This window comes from Ursus americanus, chromosome 9 (assembly GCF_024610735.1).
Source record: "Ursus americanus isolate L20-20 chromosome 9, mUrsAme1.1.p, whole genome shotgun sequence".
Classification (NCBI taxonomy): domain Eukaryota; kingdom Metazoa; phylum Chordata; class Mammalia; order Carnivora; family Ursidae; genus Ursus; species Ursus americanus.
Window position 1 is genome coordinate 32,334,842 of NC_142135.1, and position 24,185 is coordinate 32,359,026.

General features: G+C 37.7%; 1 protein-coding gene across 1 annotated transcript in view; it reads right to left on the reverse strand.

The window, feature by feature from the left end:
• RIMS2 (regulating synaptic membrane exocytosis 2) overlaps window positions 1-24,185 on the reverse strand; it is a 364,820-nt gene that overhangs the window by 29,669 nt on the left and 310,966 nt on the right. The gene's annotated exons all lie outside the window — the stretch shown is intronic.

Genomic DNA, 24,185 nt, shown 5'->3' on the forward strand with positions numbered 1-24,185 from the left:
AAAAAGAAACCAAGAGCCTGAAAAAGCACCCATACTAAGAAAGCACTTTCTTGCTTATCAACTTTGCTTTAATTTCAGGAATGTTTAATGCTTTCTTTCTCTAGAGTAAATAATCTGCTACCTAATGTTGCTAAGAATGACAATAAACACTGGAAGGCTTTAAACACCTAAATAAAAAACAGCATCCTCTTAAGTTGGACATAACACAAACATACTAGAAACAAAATAGTTTATAAGTGACATAGCATGTCACATTCTGGAAACTGCAAATCCCTATCCCAGGATATGAAGCAATGGTAATTCCATTTTAATACGAGTCAGAAGACTGCCCCACTTTTTGCGGCTTATGCGAGTCACTCAACTTCTCAGTTTCTTTATCTAGGGGGGTGGGAAGGTAGGGTACAATGATTCCAGTCCTAACCATGTCACTGCTCGATTCTGGAGTACATGTAAGGGAGGTCTATTCTTTCATAAAATAAATATTTCCTGAATAGTATATACGTACAAGTTCTTTGTTTGATGTACTGGGAGATTCAAACACTCATTCAATTACTATTACTTGAGCTCCTCATATATGCCAGGTAGCTTTGTCAACACTTAGGACACAATAATAATCAGAGCAGATAAAAATCCCTGCTCTTGTGGAGCTTACATTCTAGTAGGGGGAGACAGACACAATAAATCAGTAAATTATGCAGTGTTAAAAGGGTTAGGATCTATGCAAATGGGGAAAAAATTAAGAGGGATGGGACGGGCTGCCGTTTAAAAAAGGGTCTGTTACAGTGGGCCTCATTGACCAGGTGACATTTCAACAGAGGTTTGAAGAGGCTGAGGAAGTTACCATTCAGGCATAGGAGGAGGAGAGCGAGTTTGAGGCAAAGAGAACCTCCAGGGAGAAGGTTCGAGGTGCATCCTGGACCAGCAGAAACGGGGCCGTGCAGCCGCAGTGGGGCGAGTGAGAGGAAAGGAAAGGAAATCAGAGAGATAAGAGAAAGAGAAAGGAACAGATGACCAAGGCCTTTTAGGGATGTTAATGAATCTGGCCATTGGACACTGCAACTTACAAGGTATTAATAAATGCATTCGGGTGAATAATCCTTTCAAATCTTTCTAAAAATTAGGAAACTTTCAGTACAAATGAGCAGGCCGTCTCGTAACAACTTTTGGTTGCTTAGATTTAGGATTTTCCAGGTTTCTTGCTTCAGTTTTTCTGATTAAGCTTTAGTCCTTCTCATTATTATTCCTACAACTCCTTCTTAGTTCAATTTCCTGTTCTTTATTCACTTTTGTTAAATACCAGCATTTCAATAGAACACTGATACAGCCAGGAACTCTCAGAGCACTTTCTCATACCATATTGCTTTTTATTCAGAGAACAGAAACGTTTTTAGTAAATGAAAATTTCACCGTAAGAATAAAGACAATCATAGAATTTTGCAAACTGAAAAAACTATTGAAAGTCATCTAATATTTTTTTTAAACTGTGGGTCACAACTTTCTAGTGAGTCCTGAAAATCAATTATTAAGTTTTGATCAGCGTTCTAAAAAATAAAATGAACTAAAATATTAGAGGCTAGCCCACGTAGTTAGTGCATCAATTAGCAGTACTGTTTTAGGAATACGTCTTCATGTAGTGTACGTGTGTGTGTGCGTGTGCATGTGTGTATTGTGTTGTGGTCAAGAGGAAAGTATCAAGGAAGAGGGACTGAGTGGGGGAAATCCTAGGAAGATAAATTGGCCAGGGGTGGAAACTTTTATTTTGGCATCCAGGGACATCACAATGGTAGCTGAAAGTCACTTTGGAAGGGAATACCTTGGGTTCCTACTAGTGATTGCAGGGGGACAGGGAATAGAAAACCTGAAACGGTGGTCATGCCTGAATTGCTTGGGCCCTGCCTTCTCTGTGTTAATGACCTGGCTTTCTGCACCATGAAGAAGTTAGTCTAGAATAGTCCAGATGCATCTATGCCCATAGGAGCATCACTTCTGTCTTGTAGTTTTAGAACACGGTTGTCCTGGTAAGATTTCTGATATTTTTCCCTATAGTTACAATCTTAGAGATACAGAGAAGTGACAAAAGAATGGCATGAGAAGTAGGGAGAACTCAAGAAGAAAGAAGAAAATCACCTTATTCAAGGAAGAAAGCTTTAAGGAAAAAGCAGAATGTTGGCACATGGGCATTCAAGAGACAAAGCTCAATAATAGCTGGAGACCTAGTCTTGGATGATAGCTTGTGGCATACACTGAACTTATTGAGAACATTACTGACTCCACTTCTTTCTGTCCTATGCTCAACTGCTTGCCTATGTATAATAAATTTTATATAAATAATATTTCTGACTTATGTTTTCAGCAAGTTGATTATTTCTTATACTATTCTAAGTACTACTATCCTCAAAGGAATTGAAACATTTACATAAAAAAAGCCACTGATAAAAGATTGTACCTGTCATTCCTCCATACCATATTCTATATATTCAAATGGCTTTGGATGTAGTTATTAAATGATGGGCCATCAGGTAGTTCCATTATATAAAACTAAGTGTAACTCCAGAATCATTATAACCCAGTATTTGAATCATTTATAACTTTCTAATTCATCCAAAGATAATCAGAGGAAAATGTGAGTCACAAATATACACAATAAATTACCTTCTAAAAGCACAATGTGGCCTTGAAAATAGATTCTACCACTAAATATGAAAATCATCTTTTTGAAGAAAAAATAAGTAAATATAGCTTGCATATACTATTATAGCATTCTATTTGTTGAATATCGCACCCATTATGCCCCTCAATTCTTACATCAACCCTGAGAACGTCATCATTAGTTCTTCTTTATAGATGAGCTGGTAAAGACTCAATAATATTAAATCACTTGCTTAATTAGAAAGTGGCAGAGCAAGACTCCAATTCAGAGGCTCTGATTTCAGGTTCAATGCCCTGTTACTGTATCACGGGTGTCTCATACCATGTGTACTTACACAAAAACAGATGATAGATATAGTATGAATTGTCCAGTAAATGATTTAAGAGAAAATAAATTTTGAAAATACATCCTTAAAACCATATTGTTTATTTTAACAGTATACCAATTTTAAATTTATATTTGCTTTTTTAAAATCAAATCATAGTCATCAATTATAACAGGTCTAGAATACATGTCATTTATGTTTCTGTTTTTATAACAGTTTCTCAAAAAAATCACCAAAATTTTAAAGGATGTTAAATTAGTTTACTCCTGAAATAGAGACTCGGTCACTTAGGTGGATATATGAAACAGTTATTACGTGAAGTAGTTATATAGTGTCTAGACTGCAGATTAATCAGCACACAGTTGTGCCTTTGGCAGCCTTGCCCTTTTCTACGCTAGAGATGATGCAGGTGAAGATGATGAGAATGTAAATTATCTAATAAAGGGAAGGGAAGAAAAGGAAGTAAGTCTCTGAGAGAAGTAGGGGAGAAAACAAGTAGCAAGGTTCAGAGGTAGATATGCTAAAAAGAAATAGAAAAACACTCCTCTGGCAACTCTGTCACCATATAGTATTTTCCAGCCACTCCAGAAATGGCTGGGTGCTAGAAGAGACAGGAATTGCTCAAGATAGGTTTTAGAGCCAGGCTGCCGACTGAACTGACCTCTTGATAGACATTTGCTTTTGATAACATGGAGATTTGTTTCTACCTCAGTCTTCACAATTGATATCAATTACTTTTGCCACCATGAACCAATCCTCCTTATAGCAATGACTCTATGCTAAATAAAACATTTATGGATATATGTTGTCTTAATTCAAAACCAATTCTCAGAATCCTAAAATACATACATTTTTTTTTCCATCACAAAATAACTTTGCATTTAAGTCATGAGAGATCAAATCCATGTAGTCCACATTTTCTACGGACTTCAGACTACTAAAAGTATTTAATAGTCTTGGGCAATTAGCCTTGACTTGCATATGAAATCTAAAATATACAGTCTTTTCTCCCATCTCCAGCTTCATGTCAATATAGTAAAAATAAATTGTAGGCTTTTGTGATTTTTCAGTTTTCCAGCGTAGTTCTAGTGTCTACTCAGCACATTTACTAAGTGAAGAGCAGATGGGACACTTTAGCAGCTGGTCAACCTGAAACTGTCACAAAGGGTTGATGAAGTCAAAGGATGAGTACAGAAGATGAAAAAGAAACATTAAATGATCAGCATTTTCATTGTCCTGTAATGAGATTCAGGATAATATTTGCCTTTATCTTATGACAGAAAATGTCCATGGAAGTTAATTTCTTGATGAGTCTAAAAAACAGTAATAAGAGTTGACTGAGGAACAAAGGGAAAAAACTCTAAAGATCAAAGTTATGAGTCATGAGAGCAGAGTAATAGACGATATAGGGAAAGAACAAACATTTGGATTCTAATATTACTTATGGCCCTTTACGTATAATAATAATGCTGATAATAGCGTTGGTGCTATGTTCTTCATAAGCATTATGTCATTTAATGCTCATAAACACTCTATAAGGCAGCTGCTCTCATTATTCTCATTTCACAGACAGGAAAGGGAGTGTACACTAATTCCATAAATATATGTTAGGTGCCTGCCACATGCCACACACTATTCTAGTTCCTGGCGATATAGCAGTGAACAAAAATGGACAATGAGCTCCTCATGAACCTCGCATTCTAGTGGAATAATCTAACACTCATCTCCCGCTTCCTATACGGCAGCCTTTTTCTAAACAACATTACATAACCAGCACATCAACTCACTTACTAAATGCACAACCCTGTGAGAGATATACGATTATCAATATCTTCATTTTATAAATAAGAAAACTGAAAAAAAAAGCAAAAACTGAGAGACTCGAGAGTAAATCTCTTGCCCAAGGTCACACAGGTTATTAAGAAATGAAACCAGAATTTAAGCCCACGAAGTCTGATGCACACCTTTATAATTTATCCAATGTCACAAGTAGCAAATCCAGGATTTGAATCTCCAGGTATTCTTTTTTTTTTTTTTTAAAGATTTTATTTATTCACTCGACAGAGATAGAGATAGCCAGCGAGAGAGGGAACACAAGCAGGGGGAGTGGGAGAGGAAGAAGCAGGCTCACAGCGGAGGAGCCTGATGTGGGGCTCGATCCCATAATGCCGGGATCACGCCCTGAGCCGAAGGCAGACGCTCAACTGCTGTGCCACCCAGGCGCCCCTGAATCTCCAGGTATTCTGACTCTATAATCCATACTATTTAAAAAAAATATATCTATTTTAAAGAGAGAGAGAGAGTGGGGTGAGGGGCAGAGGGAGAGAATCTCAAGCAGACTCCCTGCTGAGCACGGAGTGTCACACGGGGCTCAATCTCACCACCCATGAGATCACAACCTGAGCCAAAACCAAGAGTCCATGTTCAGCCCACTGCACCACCCAGGTGCCCCTACAATCCATGCTATTAACTGATAAATAACATGGCTTAAGAGAACCTTCTGATATCTGTATTAGACAACGGGGCTGCCAGTAAGAACTGTTTTTCCATCCATAACGAAGAACTTTCAGCACAGTAGTTCTGTCTCATTATAGGACATATTTATGTAAATCTTCATTTAGTTATCACTAGGAATCCAAAACTCTTACTAAATGTCCTCAACAATTTTAGGAGGCAGTGTACAGGGATGACTTCAGACAGCTCCAGCCTCAGAGGAAACAGGAAATATACTTTCATGAGATTTGTAATTATTGTTATTTGGTCACCCCTCGAAGTATACTTCCCAAAATAAAATGGAGTCAGTCATAAGCTACAGTGACTAACATAACATAATAAAAAAAAATCATAAGCTAAGCATTTTGGATAAATAATACCAAAATTTAGAAAAAGAATGCTGTGCCTTCTATATACTTTCTATAGACCATCTATATAAGTTTTAAAACAGTCACGTGAAATGCCATTTTCAAAGAAAAACTAAAATATTCATATAAAAAGGAAACCCTTTATTTCACTGGTTAAGCATGATCCAATGATAAGTTAGATAGAGTTAGAGATTGATAGGTAGACTACAATTACCAACACCTGTTTAGGGCCAGGGAAAAGAGAGGTACATGAAATACCATTATGTTTCAATCATTCAGACAGTTTCTTTCTAATGTGTGATGGCCTTCACACTTGCCTGCATTTCCTCATTCATTGATATTTACTGGGCACCATATGCAAGACTCTTTTCTAGGATCTTTGGGTAAGAATTACACCAAACATGTTTGCCTCTCGAGATGCTCAGAGTCTGGTGGTAGGGGACAGGGAGGATAACACAGACAAGAAAAACAAATAAATGCAATATACTGGAATACACAGTATATTTATGACGGGTTCTAGGCACTCTGGTGTCATCCAACAGGGAGGGACAACTCTACTTGGATGGGCCAAGAAACCTTCACAGAAGAGACACCTGAGCTGCATTTTACAGGCTGTTTGGTAGGCAGAAACCCTGACCATAGTAACTACTATCTATGCCTCTTTTGGATTTTTGAAAATGGGTAAGAGTTAGGGCCTCTTTCTTTCTTCCTTTAGGGTGGTGGTAGTGGCAAGGATGGTTTCCAAGTTTGAGAAACTCCCTGCTCCTGTATTCTGTTCTACTATTCCAACCCGTGCTCTGGCTTTGGCAGAAATGTATACAAAGTCTTTATAGTAATGTTAGAAGAACATTTTCAAACATCTGAGACAAGAGAGAAGTATTCCTTCTACTGTAACTCCCTTGGAATTCCAGAGGAACGTCACCTAACAACGTCTCCTATCTTTATGAAATCAAAAGCACCATAAGATTCTGTGAGCATAAACATTTGCATAAATATACAGTAAGATCTAAAAATTTCATGTAAGTTTCAGGTACCAATGCCCCAAACTATGCAATATTTATTAAAAGTGCATGCATTTAAGCTGCTTTATTCATTTATCATTAATTTATTTATTCACTATTCATTTACTCATTATTCATTTCCTCCTTACTCACACCAGTGTGATGTGAATAATATAACCTACGCATGGAAAATAGAGGTATTTCCTTAATCACAAGTAACTCCAGTTCCTACTTGTTCCTCTTGGTTCTATTTCTTTACTGGCTAAACTTCATGTATTCCCTTCAACACACGTGGCAGTGAAGACTTCTCTGATTAGCATTTTGTTTAACTGCGTCATATATTGGTTAGATATAAGTGGTGATACATTTTTGTACTGCTTGATACCATGCTGACATAAAAATGGAGAATTTAACAGTTTTCACAGATATTCTGACTTCACTGTCCAGTTGACTTATTAACTGTAGGCTCCTTAATTATTTTTCATCATATACGAAGGCAGAAGATTTGCAATGAAATCATTTAAATTTGTAAAAAACCAAAGGCAATAGGGAAGAATGAGGATTCTGTCCAAGCACTAAAAATTGCAAGATCTTTAACAGCATATTGAAAAAAAAGAAAGAAAAGCCTATGGAAAGCCGTCATCTTGTACAAATCCAGGTCAGACATCACCTAGATTGGGCATAAGGGAACAGCTGCCTCAAGGTAGCTCTAGGCACAGCTCAGAACATTCGGCAAACAGTGCAGACTGTGTGCCAAGCGGGAAACTTAGAAACCCAACTAGACAAGTCATCCTCAGTTGACTCCCATCTCAGGCACTCTGTGTTAAAGGTGTCTGGAAGTAACACTTTGTCTGTCTTGTTGATCTGAAACCTCATCATAGGAAATAACAATACAGATTAAACATGTTTCCTTCGTAAAATTCAATTCAAGCTACTTCCACCTGCTATGCATCATGTATAGTCCCACAACAGGTGAGAAACTCAGGTCTAACAAGACAGAGGACTACTCCCCAGGGAAAACAGTCTCGGTAAGAGGGAAACCTGTAGTGTCATACAGAAACTCTCTAATAAATACAAGCAGTTACAAACAGAGGCAAATCAATATGTGTTCTAGTTAAGGGAATATCTCATAATGATTCTTCTAGAACACTGCATTATAACTTGTCTCCTTCTGCTTGGCAACTCCAGCCATTCAAACCCTTAATAGAGCAGTGTTTCAAATCCCAACTTCCTCCCCCATACTTCACAACAAATTCTGAAAAGATATTTGGGGAGGAGACACAAATCTTGATGGATGATTTACAGTCTAAAAAAATATCCAAACATACATTTTTAAAATTTGGCAACACCATTCAAAAAGGCTTTCCAAAAATATTTAAGGTCTAGCCACTATTTATCAGCATTTGGACATAGAAATACTGTGGTAGAGAATATCTAAGTTCCTTAATTTTCTGTCATGCATTAATTTTTTATGTGCGTGATTATCTGGCATTGATCTAACATCTAGAAAAAAGTCGTTGCTTCATGATTCACTGTTATAAGCTCCTAATTTCATTTCAAATAATACTGTTTTTCACACTATGAGGGCAACATTTTACAGGTTCTCTGGGTGAGGCAATAATAAAAACTTTATATTTTAATAAATCTTACATTGTATCTGAATAAATACTAAAAGATACTTCTCAAGGACAATGACTTTAAAAATGTAATTGTTACATATTTTATCACAATTCAACATAACTTCAATTTTATTTATTTTTTATTTTTAAAGATTTTATTTATTTATTTGAGAGAGAGAGAGCAAGCATGAGTTGGGGGCAGAGGCAGAGGGAGAGGGAGAAGCAGACTCCCCGCTGAGCAGGGAGCCTGACGAGGGACTTGATCCCAGGACCCTGAGATCATGACCTGAGCTGAAGGCAGATGCTTAACCTACTGAGCCACCAAGTGCCCCTATAACTGCAATTTTAAAACAGAATGTGAAAAATTTTGTACTATTTTAAAATTCATTTTTTAAAATGGATTCATTTTTATTCTCAACTTCAGATTACAGGTCAGGATCGACTGGCAAAGGGTATACTTTCTGCCTTCTGAATAGCCACTTAGAAGGTACATGGGGCAGAACCTTACCATTCTGGAGTAAATAAAATAGTCATCACATGAAACGAACAGCCCCCTGTCAACCTTCTAAGACACAGTTTGCTCCAGTCCTTACAGAGCTAGGGCTCACTTCCTTGCTCTTCGATCTGAACCCTACCTCCATCTTTAGTTTTATCGTAACTTTATGCTCAGTCTCACTTTGTTGCTCTGATCCTGTGCTCACCTGGGGTTTGTCAAACCATCAAGTCTCCTCTGCTTCACTGCCTTGCGGATGAACTTTTGACCTGAATGACCAGAGGGAAATGCCCCCAGAACTGAAGTTCTCCTTGTCTCTCCACATTCTATCACTTTGAATACAACTTTTTGTAAGAGAGAAAGATCATATTTTTTTCCATGATGGAATCCATTAAAAAATAGTAAAACACTGCAAACTAAATAAACCTATGAGAATCTATTATTAACATGTATTTCTTAATATAATGACCACAATGACTATAAGAGAACTCTTCCAATTATATATGCTTTCTATAATATTCTCTGTATGTGCCAATTTAAAAAATTTATGCCAATGATGCAATTATTAACAACATGTCAACAATAGTGTAACATATTATAGGGATTAAAATCTTTTCTAGCACCTGCACTAAGCATTTCTCATGGTTAAATTTTTTCTCATGTTTTTAGATATTGGATCTAATGCATAATAAGTGTTTAATACAGTAACTTTCTCTCAAGTATTTTTGAAAAACCTATATGTTCATCTCTAAAACATATCTAAAACATGAAACGTCTTAGTTTAGGCCCCATTTCATATGCGCTAAAGTATAAGGAAGATAAAAGGCTACACATCCGTTAGTAGTAAGATTTGGTGAAGCTGAGATATATTGTGGGTTTAAAACCTTTTGGTGGGTGTTATATGCAACTAATGACTCGTTGAACACTGCATCAAAAACTAATGATGTACTATATGCTGGCGAATTAAACATAATAATAAAAAAATAAAACCTTTTTGCATTTCTGTATATTGAATAATTATTTGCAAAAATATATGTGAAGGGCCAATGAATATAAACCTGTGAAAAAGTAATCTATTAAAAGTGTTTAACAAAGAGAACTGTTAGCTTAGTAGAACTAATATTCCATTTAACCATTGTTTATTAAACAATTTAAGCAAATATTTATTGAATGCCACCATGTCCATGTACAGTGCTAAACAGAAGTAGTATACAGTGGGCACTAGGGAGGCTCAGTCGGTTGGGTGTCTGCCTTTGGCTCAGGTCATGATCCCAGGGTCCTAGGATGGAGCCCTGTATTGGGCTCCCTGGGAGCCTGGTTCTCCCTCTTCCTCTGTTGCTCCTTCTGTTTGCGCTCTCACTCTCTCTCAAATAAATAAATAAATCTTAAAAAAAAAAATGAAAGAAAAAAGTAGTATATAGTATCATTTATTAAATAACTGACCATTAGTTAAATCTGTTACTTCCACTCAATTATTATTTGAACGGATAAATGTAGAAAAGCTAAGGAAACAGATCAAGTAAAGCTATGTAATTAAAAATAAAAATATAATAATAGACCAGAATGTATTTAGAACACGTGTATAAAGCTCAAAAGCATTTAAGATATCAGCACCAGAGCAAAACAAAGACAGCTTAAGTATTCCTATTTTGACCATGATAATGTCACACTTTCTGATCATGGGACATTAATTTTTTTTTAAAGATTTTATTTATTTATTTGATAGAGACAGCCAGTGAGAGAGGGAACACAGCAGGGGAGTGGGAGAGGAAGAAGCAGGCTCCCAGTGGAGGAGCCTGATGTGGGGCTCGATCCCAGAACGCTGGGATCACACCCTGAGCCGAAGGCAGACGCTTAACGACTGCGCCACCCAGGCACCCCGGGACATTAATTTTAAAAATTGTAAGACTATCACATTCTAACACATAATTTTGGAAAAGTACAGTATTCAACAAGAAAATAGAACCAATGGGGAAAATCAGGAGATAAATAACTTTGGTTATCACACACACACACACACACACACACACACACACACACACACGAACAGTACATCGCACAGTACAATAAGGAGTAAATGAATCAAGAGTGTGGGAGGGCGCAGTCAGGGTGGTCCTCAGCAAGACGGTGATATTTGAACAAAGTTTTGCAGAGAGTTCCCTTCTCCCTCTGAGCCTATTGCCTTCCCTTCCTTTATTAAATTACCACCTTCTTCCTACAGATATATTTAGTAACTATAATGTGTGAGGGGCCATAATAGGTCCTGGAGACTCTAAGGTCTAGGTGAAGACTCTTTCCATGACCAGCTCACAGTCTAGTGGGAGCAGAACCATGAACAGGCAACCGTACACGTTGAGTGTTATAATCAAGGTGTGGATGCAAATCAGAATCGGAAGGTGGCTGTTTGGAACTCTAAGAAAACACAGTCTCGTTCTCCCAAGATTTCTAATTCTTGCTCTTCTTCATCAGTTCTTCTCTGTTGTTCAAATGTGGAATCTAGAAGGGTAATTACCCTAATTCTCTTGAAAGGACATCTACAAATGTTCAGATATTTGAAGCTTTCTAACTACTCCATTTTACTTCTGTAATAGTTTTATGATCTGCTTTTAAGAAAGCATCTTGTCCTCTTGACTCTACTAAATCTGAAAACTATTATTTTTCTTTTCAGTTTCACTTAAATGTACTGTACTTAGCTTGCCTTATCAAGTTCATGGAATTTCAGGTCCATTTAAAAATCTTTTAATCGGACAGCATCTCTTCCTCATTTTTTCTTTCTATAATACCTGTTTAAATTGAGGAAGATACACTATTTCCTGCTACTTCAGTCCAAATCCGATCCTTCTACGTCTCAGTTTTCCCTCTAGAATTATATTCACCTCTTCACTTTCAAATTTCACATTTTCTCCGCCTGTGGTACCCAGTTTGTTATTTTCTCCAACAGATCACTGAGTGCCTTTCCCCTGTGGTTTTTCTTGTTACAAAATACTGATATCCACCACAGAAAGTATTCTTCAATTTTAAATAGACCTTTTTCTCCTTACTTCTCGTATTTCAGCTTAAAGAGAATGATGTAAAGGTCAGTCAATTCCCACCACACGTATTTTCTGAAGTCTCATGAAATATACGGGATCTGTGGCCAGGAATTCTTCATGGCAGTACCATCATTCAGTGATTATTTAACTTGTCCAACAAGGCTTTAAAACTTACACCTGCCTCCCTGAAGAACCCGTGACTCATTTATGCGGTGAGCTGCTATTACTGGTGAGAATGCATCATATCACTATGCTGAAAATAGTGGGGGTGGAAGTAGAACTTCCGGATCGTGACACAGGAAGTCAAACACTATTTATTATCATTACTTAATATTTAACGATTTAGTAACATTACTATCTTATTTGATTTCATCTACATAGCCATTAAGAATACATTAGATTGGATTCTATAATTTAAAAATTTATTTGTCCCCTCCAATAAAACCCGCCAGGTCCGACTTCCTAGCTCTGCGGCTGGACAAAGAGCTCGGTTATCCACGAGGGAAAGACGGGCTGGGTCCCGCGGAAATGGCCAGGCAGGCTCAGCTCCTCTTTCTCTTCAGACATGAGAGAGTACATAACATAAAGCCCCATCTCTTCTTTTAGGTCCTTGGCAGACATTTCCAGTCTTGTATGTCAAAAGGAAGTCTGTTTTTAATTCTGAGGCTGTCATTCACCAGGTATCTTTTTAACAGATGTGTGATTTCAGGCAAGTCACTTAATCTCTCTGTCCCTTAATCTCCCTGTCCCCAGATAGCTTCTCTCTACGGTCTACACAGCGTCACTGAGCTCCCTCCAGCTTTAACGGTCTGCAGTTTTAAGCTTTCTACTTGGTTCCGAACAGCACTAAGACAGTTCCCACTCTCCATCCCCCCCTGAAAGGGACAGGAATGCCTGTAACGGCTGGAAGCTAGGCCTCCTTACTTCTTGGGGCATCCTCCAAACAGCCTGGTCAGATGTTTGCTTATCCTCACCCAGGAGACACGAAGACACAGCGGTTAATGGTGTGAACTCTGGAACGAGGCTGGAGTATATGCCTCCCAGCCCTTCCACTTCACAGCTGTAGGACCTTGGGCAATTGCTTAAATTCTCTATGCCTCAGTTTTCTCATCTGGAAATGGGAGAAAATAACAGCAATGGCCTCACAGGGTGTTGTGAGAATTATCTCCTTTAATAGCTCACAAATTCCAAACCATCAGCTCCCTATCCTCCTTTCTCCAATTAAAATATTAGTCTCCAAGTACTGCTAATCTCTGGCTGGTTTTAGGACAGACATAAACTGGTGAAATGGATTCATCTTTCAGAGATACTTTTCTTTTCTTTTAAAGATTTTATTTATTTATTTGACAGAAAGAGACAGCCAGCAAGAGAGGGAACACAGAGAGGGGGAGTGGGAGAAGAAGAAGCAGGCTCCCATTGGAGGAGCCTGATGTGGGGCTCGATCCCAGGACTCTGGGATCACGCCCTGAGCCAAAGGCAGGTGCTTAATGACTGAGCCACCCAGGCCACCCGAGATACTTTTATTTTCAAACAGTGTCCTCAACTTAATTGGTGAAATTTTAGGCCGTGTTAAAAGTGATTTTAAAAAATGTGTAGATACATTTATGGAGGCTTTATCATTTGGAACTGGAAGATTTTCTCACATGCACACATGCCTTTCCTTAGGTTCTTTGCTGGGCTCAGCTCTTCTGAGTTCTAGCTTTGGTACAGCTACTCTCTTTCCTCAAAAACTGAACACAGATTTGTTAAAATGGCCAAGTAACTTTTTCTTGTTTTCCCCCAAATTAGGTGCTCTGGAAGTAGACATTGAGGGGCTAAAGACAATTTTTCAGGCGGTATGTTAGAGAACGATCTGCACATATATTTTAATATATTAAAATTTAATTACTGCTACTGAGAGAAATTTAACAACAGCCTCTGTGCAACACTCCTCTGATGCAGATGAAGAACACTATACACAAATATTAACATTATAGAGATAATAGATATAGTAATACTTATATAACAGTATCATGTTAAACAAGACAAGTCCTTGATTAAGTAAAACCAAGCTGGACAAAGCAGCCATCTCAAGGTGATTAATTTCAGTTTTAGGATATAAGTTTATCACCTAGGTTGTATTACTTCATGACTACAATATGAATATTAGAAAGAGTACTAAAATATAATATGTATTACAAAAGTTCAGAATTTTCCCATAATGTTGTATACACAGGCAGATTTACAATATAGGATACTGTATGCTATATTTATGGGTTTTTTTGGGGGTTTTATTTAAATTCAAGTTAGTTAACGTCTAGTGAATTATTAACTTTGGGGTCGAATTTAGAGATTCATCAGTTGCATATAACACCCAGTGCTTATTACATCAAGTGCCTCCTTAATGCCCGTCATACAACTCTGTGAATGATTGCTCGCAGGTTTTATTTTATTCAAGTGGCCAAATGGACTCAGGATAAATTTATGCCCCCAAATTATTTTGCTATGTTTTATCTAGTATTTTCATGTGGGTGGAGTGGAGTCAGAGGGTTCTTTTATATCAACTCCCTCTGCCATATTGACTATGGAACAACTCTGTAGACATAGGAAGCGTCAATCTAAAATATTCAAACCATTGGCCTCGCCTGTTCCCTTACTCAACTGAGAAATAGCTACAGTGATTCTCTATAAAGGTCACCAAAGTAAAAACTCCAAGTTTGAATGTTTCAGTAGTTTCTAATGGATTAAATGTTTTACTTATTGCATTTATCAAAGTTAAAATTAGAAGTACAGTTTCTAGTTGAATGACAATTCTTTTACAATATGATGAAAATTCAATTGCTTTTGCATGGTCTTAAGTTGTGCTCTTAACTTAAAGTCTATGTGATCACTTACGTAGATTTCTGCATTTGGGCAATAATATATTTATAAGATATGATATAACTAATAGTGCAAGAAATTTACTATTTTAAAAATCTTTTTTTTTTTTTTGACAGAAAGAGAGAGAGAGAGAGAGAGAGAGAGAATAAGCAGAGAGGAGGGTCAGATGGAGAGGGAGAAGCAGACTCTCTCCTGAGCAGGGAGCCCAATGTGGGACTTGATCCCAGGAGCCCTGAGATCACAACCTGAGCTGAAGGCAGACACTTAACCAACTAAGCCACCCAGGCACCCCTATTTTAAAAATCTTTTCAGACATCCTTTCTAATATAACTTTTTTTCTGAGTATAATAGCCATATATTACATAATGAAATTTTGTCGTATTAAAAACTATGTAATTTTCTATTCCCCAAATTAATTTATTTCTGATAAAAGAACCAGATAATTATGTTAGGCATGTTACTACTATAAGTGTTTTCTAGTTCCTAGGCTTGATAAACCATTTTGTATTTGAGGGATTGGGAAGAATGACAATGTCTTGAAGATCTGAAAACGTCTTGAGAAGGTGCTGGTATAATGTCTGTCTGTAAGCCTAACCCTACATGAAGACAATCGATTATATTTTTCTCCTAATATTTGGGGAAGATGCTTCCTAATCTTCTGTATTTCCAGGGTGATGGAAGTCTTAAAATGAAGACACTATCCTTTACGTTCCATTCTATACTTATTCCTAGTAAATTGAAGAAATTTTATTGTGAGTTGTACGTCTTGTCTACAATACCACTTCATAGATTGTATGGCTGAATTGCGTTCCCTCAAAATTCAGATGTTGAAGTGCCAAGACCTAGTTGGGTGTAATCGCGGTTGGAGATAAGGTCTTTAAAGAGGTGATTAAGTTAAAATGAGGCTGTAAGGGTGGCCCTAATCCGATAGGACTGGTGTCATTATCAGAAGAAATTTGGACACACAAAGAGACAACAGGGACACACAGAGAAAAGACCGTCGTGAGTAGGCAGCAAGAAGGTGGTCATCTGTAGGTCAAGGAGAAAGAACGTCCAGCCTTCAGAATGGAAGACAGTAAGTGTGTGGCATTTCAGCCCCTCCATTCTGTAGTATTTTATTATGGCAGCCCTAGCAAAGTAATATAGTATGCTTTGAGACAAGTTAAGTCTCCTATAAACTTTAGCATTTACAGTCCTTTCATAAGATGTCACTTTTCTTAAGGGCAGAAACTGTATTTTTTTTATGATATTGAATTCACAGGGTCTACCTGCCACAACGATCAGGGCCTAGCTCCCTGATTTGCTCCTGAGGACACTAATTTATTCAAATAAATTCTCATAAAGGAGTGGTTCATTACCAATAGTCACACTCTAGTTCTTATTTCATTCATGCTTTTAAAGAAAAGATTTCAAAATTAAAACTGCTAATACCAGCTTCTGTGGTGAATGTAAATGAATCATCTGACGACTATTACTGTGAATTGTGGCTTTTAAAATTGATTTTTCATTCACATTCTAAATCCTTACTCACAAATTACATTTTTTTGATATTTAAAAAGCCCTACAAAATGCAAGGGTAAGTTATTCAATTCACTTAAGTAAATGGATGCCATGAACACATCTTCAATGCCTCCACTTACTAGGAAGCAAATTAAAAATGAACCTGTATTTCTCACTTTCATCATTTGAGGTGTTCAGTACTAGAAGCCTGGCTAATTTTTAAAGCACTGAATACATTAAAAACTAATGGTGTCATTTTCTAGCTACTTAGTTAAATATAATAGAAATACAAAATCTTGCATTTCTAAATGTCCCATCCAACACCATCCATTTAAACCTGTGATATTGAATTCTTTATATCTTTCAATTGTTCATCTGCTTTCACGACCATCTTCTTCCCCTGGACATTGTGACCTATGTTGAATTGAAGGGACATATATTGAATTGAATTGAGTAAAAGTTTATTTTGAGAATCTTTTGAGAATTTTGTGATAGCTCTGGAAGAATATAGAAACCCTAAGAGTTGTTACTAAACTTGTGTTGGGATGCACTGATCTACACAGCAACTTAAAATTCCCATAAAGCTATTCATGACTTCTTTCTGTGTTTAATTAGATTATTTGTTTGTTTGTTTGTTTTGGTGGTGACTTGTATAAGTTCTTTATATATTTTGGATATTAACCCCTTATCAAATATATCAATTGTAAATATCCTCTCAAAGACATACAGATGACCAACAGACACATGAAAAGGTGCTCAACGTCACTCATCATCAGGGAAATGCAAATCATAACCACAACGAGATACCACCTCACACCTGTCAGAATGGCTAAAACAAAAAACACAAAAAATAACAAGTGTTGGTGAGGATATGGAGAAAAAGGAGCCCTTCCTTATACACTGCTGGTGGAATGCAAGCTCATGTAGCCAGTATGAAAAACAGTATGGAGGTTCCTCAAAAAATTAAAAATAGAATTATCACATGATCCAGTAATTCCACTACTGGATATTTACCCAAAGAAAACAAAAACACTAATTCAATAAGATATAGGCATCCCTACGTTTACCGCAGCATTATTTACAATAGCCGAGATATGCAAGCAAACCTGTCCATCCATAAATGAATGGGTATAGATACAGATATAGACATATAATGAACTATTACCGAGCCATAAAAAACTAATGAAGTCTTGCCATTTGCAACAATATGGATCCATCTATAGAATATAATGTTAAGTGAAATAAGTCACTTAGAGAAAGACAAATACCATATGATTTCACTCATATGCGGAATTTAAGAAACAAAACAAATGACCACAGAAAAAAGAGACCAAAGACCCAGACTCTTAAATACAGAGAACAAACTGATGGTTATCAGAGAGGAGGTGGGTGGGAGGGGGGTGAAGTAAGTAGCGGGGATTAAAGTAGACTTATCACGATGAGCACTGAATAATGTATAGAATTGCCGAATCATTACACAGTACACCTGAAACTAATCTAACACTGTATGTTAATTATACCTGAATTAAAAAATGAAGCAATAAAAAAATTCCCATAAAACTAAGTATGTATTTATGATCTAAACCTATGTCATTTTTAAGGGAAAAAAACAAAGCTAAAATATTACATTCTAGAAACTATTTCAGAATTCAACTTTTATGTTAGAATTACAACTTTGTTTCATTATACATTGGCACAGTTTTTAGATAAAAACAACTACTGATGCTGGTACCAGCTCAGATTTAAAAATATGTATGTACTTACTTCTTTTTTACAATTTCCAGTCCCCATGCCCTGGCCCCAGCCCTCTTGTCCTTATGTCTGGATTCTTTCACAACGTGCTCATTGGCATTTCTGTCTCCAGTTCCTCCCCCTCTCAGTCCATCCTGGACACGTTTGCCAGATTCATTTTCCTAGAATAAATTTTTTTTATCAAGTCTCTTTCTAAGGAAAACAACAAACTCTCAGTGAGTTGATAGGACAAGATCTTATCTACCAATCTCAGAATTCAGGGCTTCCAACCAAAAGACCTTCCCAATTTTATTCCCACTTTTCAAACATATCCAGCTTTAATCAAGCTTCGCTACTCTGTTCTCTGTTACTCAGCACACCTCTTTGCTTCTCATTTATTATTTCCTTTCATTTGAGTCCATTAGTAGGGTGTGGAATGCATCTTCTTTCCAAAGCCTCTTGTCTGCTGTGCCAGAGCAAACTCCGACCCTGACTGTTCCTTTATCCTGTGGCTGGAAGCTATTGATTTCTCATACCCTCAGTCTCTGGATCCTCAGAATCATGATATACCTCCTAGTCTGACTATCAATATTGCTATTTCTGTGTGATCTCTTGTCATGCCCCCTACTTCCTTTGACCAGGTAGGACCCACATTCATCACAACCCTATGGCACACTTTAGCCTGCGAGTTAGGACCCCTTAGCAAAGGAGCCCAGTTCTACAGCATCTCCAGCACCATCCGGTTCAAGTTTCCATCCTCCCAACCCTAGGTTTATGAATTCAAGGTCCCAGCAGCCTTGCAAATACAGAGCCTGTTAAAGTCATTACTGTGTGCTGGTCACAGAACGCTCTCCCGCATCTCTGCTCATCGATATGCTGCCCATCCTCCCAGATTCAGTTTAAATTCCACCAGCTTCCTGAATCCACCATCGTCATGCTGTCCTCTTTCTGAAATCCCTTTATCTCCTCCGCTCTTTGGGCACTTATTATTATCATACATTATTATTGAACTTTTCTTTTTCAGCTGCCTACTGTACATCTTTACTTGAAAGTTCCAGAGGTATCAAACCCTCAAACTATCCCCAAGTGCCCCATCCTTTGCCAGACTTGCTCCTAATTCTGTACTCCCTCTCCTAGTAGATGATAGCACCAATGCCTTCATTCACTCAGCCTCCCAAGGTAGAAAACTGTGAGTCATCTTTAACTCCTCTCTCTTCTTTACTCCCACCCGTATCAAGCCCTAATTCATACCTTCTAAATATGTTCATACGGATTCTACTTCATCCCTAGTTCAGGACCTCATAATCTCTCACTCCCATCATTTAAAATATTCCTGATTTGTTACTCTATTTTCAGTCTAAGTGCTTCCCAATTTATCCTTCATGAAACCAGATGATCTATTTAAAAAGCAAGTTAGTCCATGTCACTGCTTAAAAAACTTTTCAGTAGCTTCCCTTCCCTTGGCCTAAAGGGCATGCCTGCTATCCATCTCTGTCTCTTGCTTCTTCCTGTCTTTTACTCCAAGCTCCAGCAACACTGGATTGTGTGAGCTGCCCTGTGCATTCCGGGCTACTTTTCGCCACCCACACGTTTGTGAAGGTGGGGTACCTGGAACGCCTTCCTCTTTATCTCTTCATCTAGACATTTTCTATGCACAGGGAACAAATGCTAATCTTAGGTTGGAGCGGATGCCCCTTAAGATTCCATGGTCCCTGGAGTCTGTCTCTAGTAGATAGTATTAAAAACTGTGTTCACTGTGTTATAATTATGTTCATTCACTGACACTTGACTATTTATTGAATATCTATGATAGGTCAGACACTTTTTGTGCCATGTACTGAAATTTCAATAAATGACTTTTGCTAATAAATGAGTGAAAATGTCCAACTGAACTTTAAGAGAAACACTACTCTGTTTTATTTAATTGAATTTATTTTCATTCAGCCTCATGTCCCCACCCTATGTCTAGTGCAGTATTTTCTATGCAGTAAAAGCTCCAAAACATTTGTTTTATTTCTACATTCAGTCTCGACATAAGGAGTTTTTGAGAAAAAAATTATCATTGATTACAAATCACCTTGAAGATTTTGTAAAGTTATATGATCATACAGTGTAAATAATGCCCAATATTTGCAAACTCTGAAATCTTACCAGCTCATTAATTTTGGTTAACTATTTGTGAAAGCTTGCTCCAGAAAATGACTTTTGGAGCCATAATATCGGAAGGTCAAAGAGGAATCATATACATAAAGATTCTAATACAAAAGTGGAATACAGGAGCATTTTGACACCTTGAAAAAAAAAGAAAACTTTCATAAGATTGATATTTCCTATAAGAATTTATTCTAAGAGGCTAGAAAATAATACAGCCACTGTGAAAAAGGCCACTTACAGATCTTCACAGGGTGTGAGTACTATGTCTATACTGCTTAATAGTTAAAAGTCTTGCTTTGGGGGGTTCTGGATTCTTCCAGATGTTACCCCACCACATTCACAATGAAAAAAAAAAAAAAGAACTTCCACATGATAGGGAGGTTTTTGTAATATTTCAAACTGAAGAAGGAAATAATGTCAGAAACTTTTGAAAACAAAAAAGATGAAGACAGAAACCTCAACAAAAAAAAATGAGTAAGGGTTAGGAACAGTCAATTTACATATGAGCAAACAAAAAGATTGATGGGTATAAAAAGATTTTCAAACTCATTAGTTATTAGAGAAACAAATTAATACAACAGTGAGCAATCATTCATTGCTAATCATCACTCACGCTAATCATCATTCATACTGATACTAGCATATTAAGAATCAGGAAGTAATGCTACCTGTCAGCATGGATGTGGGGATTTAGAGACGCTTACACACTAGTGGTGGGAAAGTAGTCTAGAGTAGGCCATCTGGTGAGGAAGCTGGCAGAACCCAGCCAAATGGATTAGATGCACACTGAACAACTTAACAAACCTAGTTCTGGGTAAATATAGATATACATTAGAAAGTTTCACCCAGGCTCCTAAGGAGAGATCTAGGAGGACACTCATCTCAGTGTTATTTGGGGTGACAGGAGCTCGAGTAGCTCTGGATGTCCAGCATGGGAAGAACAGAGAGGACAAAGGTGGTAAATGCATACCACGTAGAACTATGCAGCAGTTAGAAACACACAACTGAATGTACACACAGATGCTCGGAAAACCATATGCTCAATGAGAAAAGGTAAAGGAGAATGGAAATTAAAATGCATAATGCAAATACATATATGTATGTGTAAAACAACAAACACTGCACATTTTACAAGAGCATATATGTACACTGAAGGTACACATTAAACATAGTAAAATAACCACTCTAACAGATGGAGGAGGAAAAGGTTAAAGGGGATTAAAGAAGGAGGGAGGGAGAACTGAAGAGAGGGAGGGAGGGAGGAAAGGCTAGGAGAGAGAGGAGAGGAGAGGAGAGGAGAGGAGAGGAGAGGAGAGGAGAGGAGAGGAGAGGAGAGGAGAGGAGGTCTTCTCTCTGTGTGGACCTGTGTGACCTCCCTTCACCCTGTTTCTCCAAGTTCCTCCTTGCACTGCCCCCTTTCAACCACTCCACAGTGTGACTGTACACTCCATGTCTCTACAGCTAGGTCACAATCCACATGACAGTGGGTACCATGTTTTGGTCTTATTCACACTCAGTACCTGGTACTGTGCTTGACCACATTAGGGGTTCAAGGAATATCTGTTGAAGGAATGAATGAATGCACATTTTTATATTGGGCTGACTCATAAAGAGAGAAAAACCAAAAGCTGAATTTAGGATCTTGAAAAAAATTCCACATGGATCTTTTCAGTGTTGAATTCCAGGTTTCATCGCAAGAGAGGTTAAGTTCTTCTATTTCATTCAAGTGAAGCAAACCAAGCAGAAATTTTATTTTTAATGATACTCCTGTGTGGCACCAGCTGGGCCACTTTAGTCTTAGATAATACATTTAAAACAGAGAGAAGAAAGATTTTCATCTTCAGCTTTTTTAAAGCAGAAAGACAAAGAAATACTATTGTTCGAAGAGCAAGAAATGTTTCTCTCTTTCAAATTTAAAGTCTGCATATTATAATTTTCCTTATGCTCTCTTATATTGGAACTTCTTTTTTTTTTTTTAAAGCTTTTATTTATTTATTTGACAGAGAGAGGGACAGCCAGCAAGAGAGGGAACACAAGCAGGGAGAGTGGGAGAGGAAGAAGCAGGCTCCCCGCGGAGCAGGGAGCCCGATGCGATGCGGGGCTCAGATCCCAGGACCCCAGGATCACGCCCTGAGCTGAAGGCAGATGCTTAAGGACTGAGCCACCCAGGTGTCCCTATATTGGAACTTCTTAGTCAGAAATTCTATCAGGGAGTTTTCCTTCAGCTTGTAACGTAACATCACAAAATCATTCGGAATAGGACTTTACTATCATTTTCATAAAGCGTGCACTTTCGCAGTATTTCACTTAGCACTAAATCATGCCCTGCCCGAAAGGGTCCCGCTTTGCGGGACCAGTGTCCCTGTCCTCGCAGTGCAGATACCACTGTTCCTCGATTTCCAGCCAGAATCCATAACTGCCATTCCCTCCTGCCTGCAAGTGACAGAACCCTTACCAATCAACTAAGTTACCAAAGAAGGAATCTTTAACTTCATTAGCACCGAGCTTCTCTCTGACAGTATAACGACATTTTATTGTTGTTGTTCACATGTATTACGGTGAACATTTTCACTAGAACATTAATTCTTCAGGGAACAAACATTTTTCGAGGATATTGCTCTTCTTGGGAAATGAATGTATTTTCTAGGACACTGGGTAATTTACTTAAGGAGGACTTTGCCATTGGGTCGTGCTGATCAGCTCTAAACTAACGACTCCTCATTGCACCACTGCGTTGGTGAATAACAGATTAGAAACAATGGAAGATTACAGGGTTAAAGATTGGGCAATGCTAGGTAATTTACACGTAAACAACAGTTTCTTTGAAACTGCTAAAGCTGCTAAATCATCTCTTGCGGCTTTTAAGTCATGTGCTATTTTCAGTATACTTCCCTACAAACCTCTTTCTCTTTTGGTCTTAAGCTCAACTGTTCCCTGGAAAAGTGCAGATCATGTATGCAGTGTCTCACTTTACTAAATCTGGTCTGATAAAACAAGGTCCTGAGACCCACATATACGAACTAGATGAATTAGAAGTTTATTTTCACTGCAAAAATACTTATTAGGTCGAGTATGGTGATTCATAGAAATGGGAATTTACAAACAGCTGTATTTTTTTTTTTTTGCAGAGTCTATTCATTTCACAGTCAGAAGCCATACAATCTTTATAAAAATAAGACTTGAAACGACAGACCTAATTATCACTGTCTTGAGAAGCCCACCATAAATCTCATAGGAATACAGACTATATTTCAATTTATAGGTTAAATTATTATTTAGAGCAAATAATGAAAATCAGATCCTGCTAAAAGAGACACGCCCCCCACAAAAGCAGAGCATTTTAGGTAATAAACTTTGTGTCCTTCAGTACTTCTTCAGAAATGACTGCATATCTTTGCTTAGTCCTATGTGTGACCCCCTCTCCCAATAGTTTCCCACCCCAGAGAAGGAAGAAATTAAGTCAAACTCACAAGAAGAAAAGAGAGAGATTAAATCTAACATTCCTCAAATGTTTAAGAAAGCAATAGCCTTTAAACTAGTTGCAACACACTACAACTCAAAACCCAACGGTGGCAACTGCATCTTTCTTATTTTTGATGTTTTGAAATGATCTGTGAAATGATTGGGCTGTTAAGGAGTTCCCCAAAGGCGTCCACGGGCTCTGATAGGTGATACCCCGTTCTGCGCTAAAGCAGTCCCATACGCTCAGGACCCCACTCACTTCTCAGTGCAAACTTGAATACCTTTGGAGGAAATGAATCAAAGTATTTGGAAACTTCAACAGGAAAGACAAAAAGGGTAAACACTAAAAAGGAAACTCAGGTAAGACATCAAAACTTTCTTTTAAAATAGGAAAAACTGTATATGAAGGTTTACATGAGCCAAAGGGTACAACTAACGAACGGATGGAAGTCACAGCAAGCCAGATACGAATCATAACTAAAGCTCTTGGAAAGATGG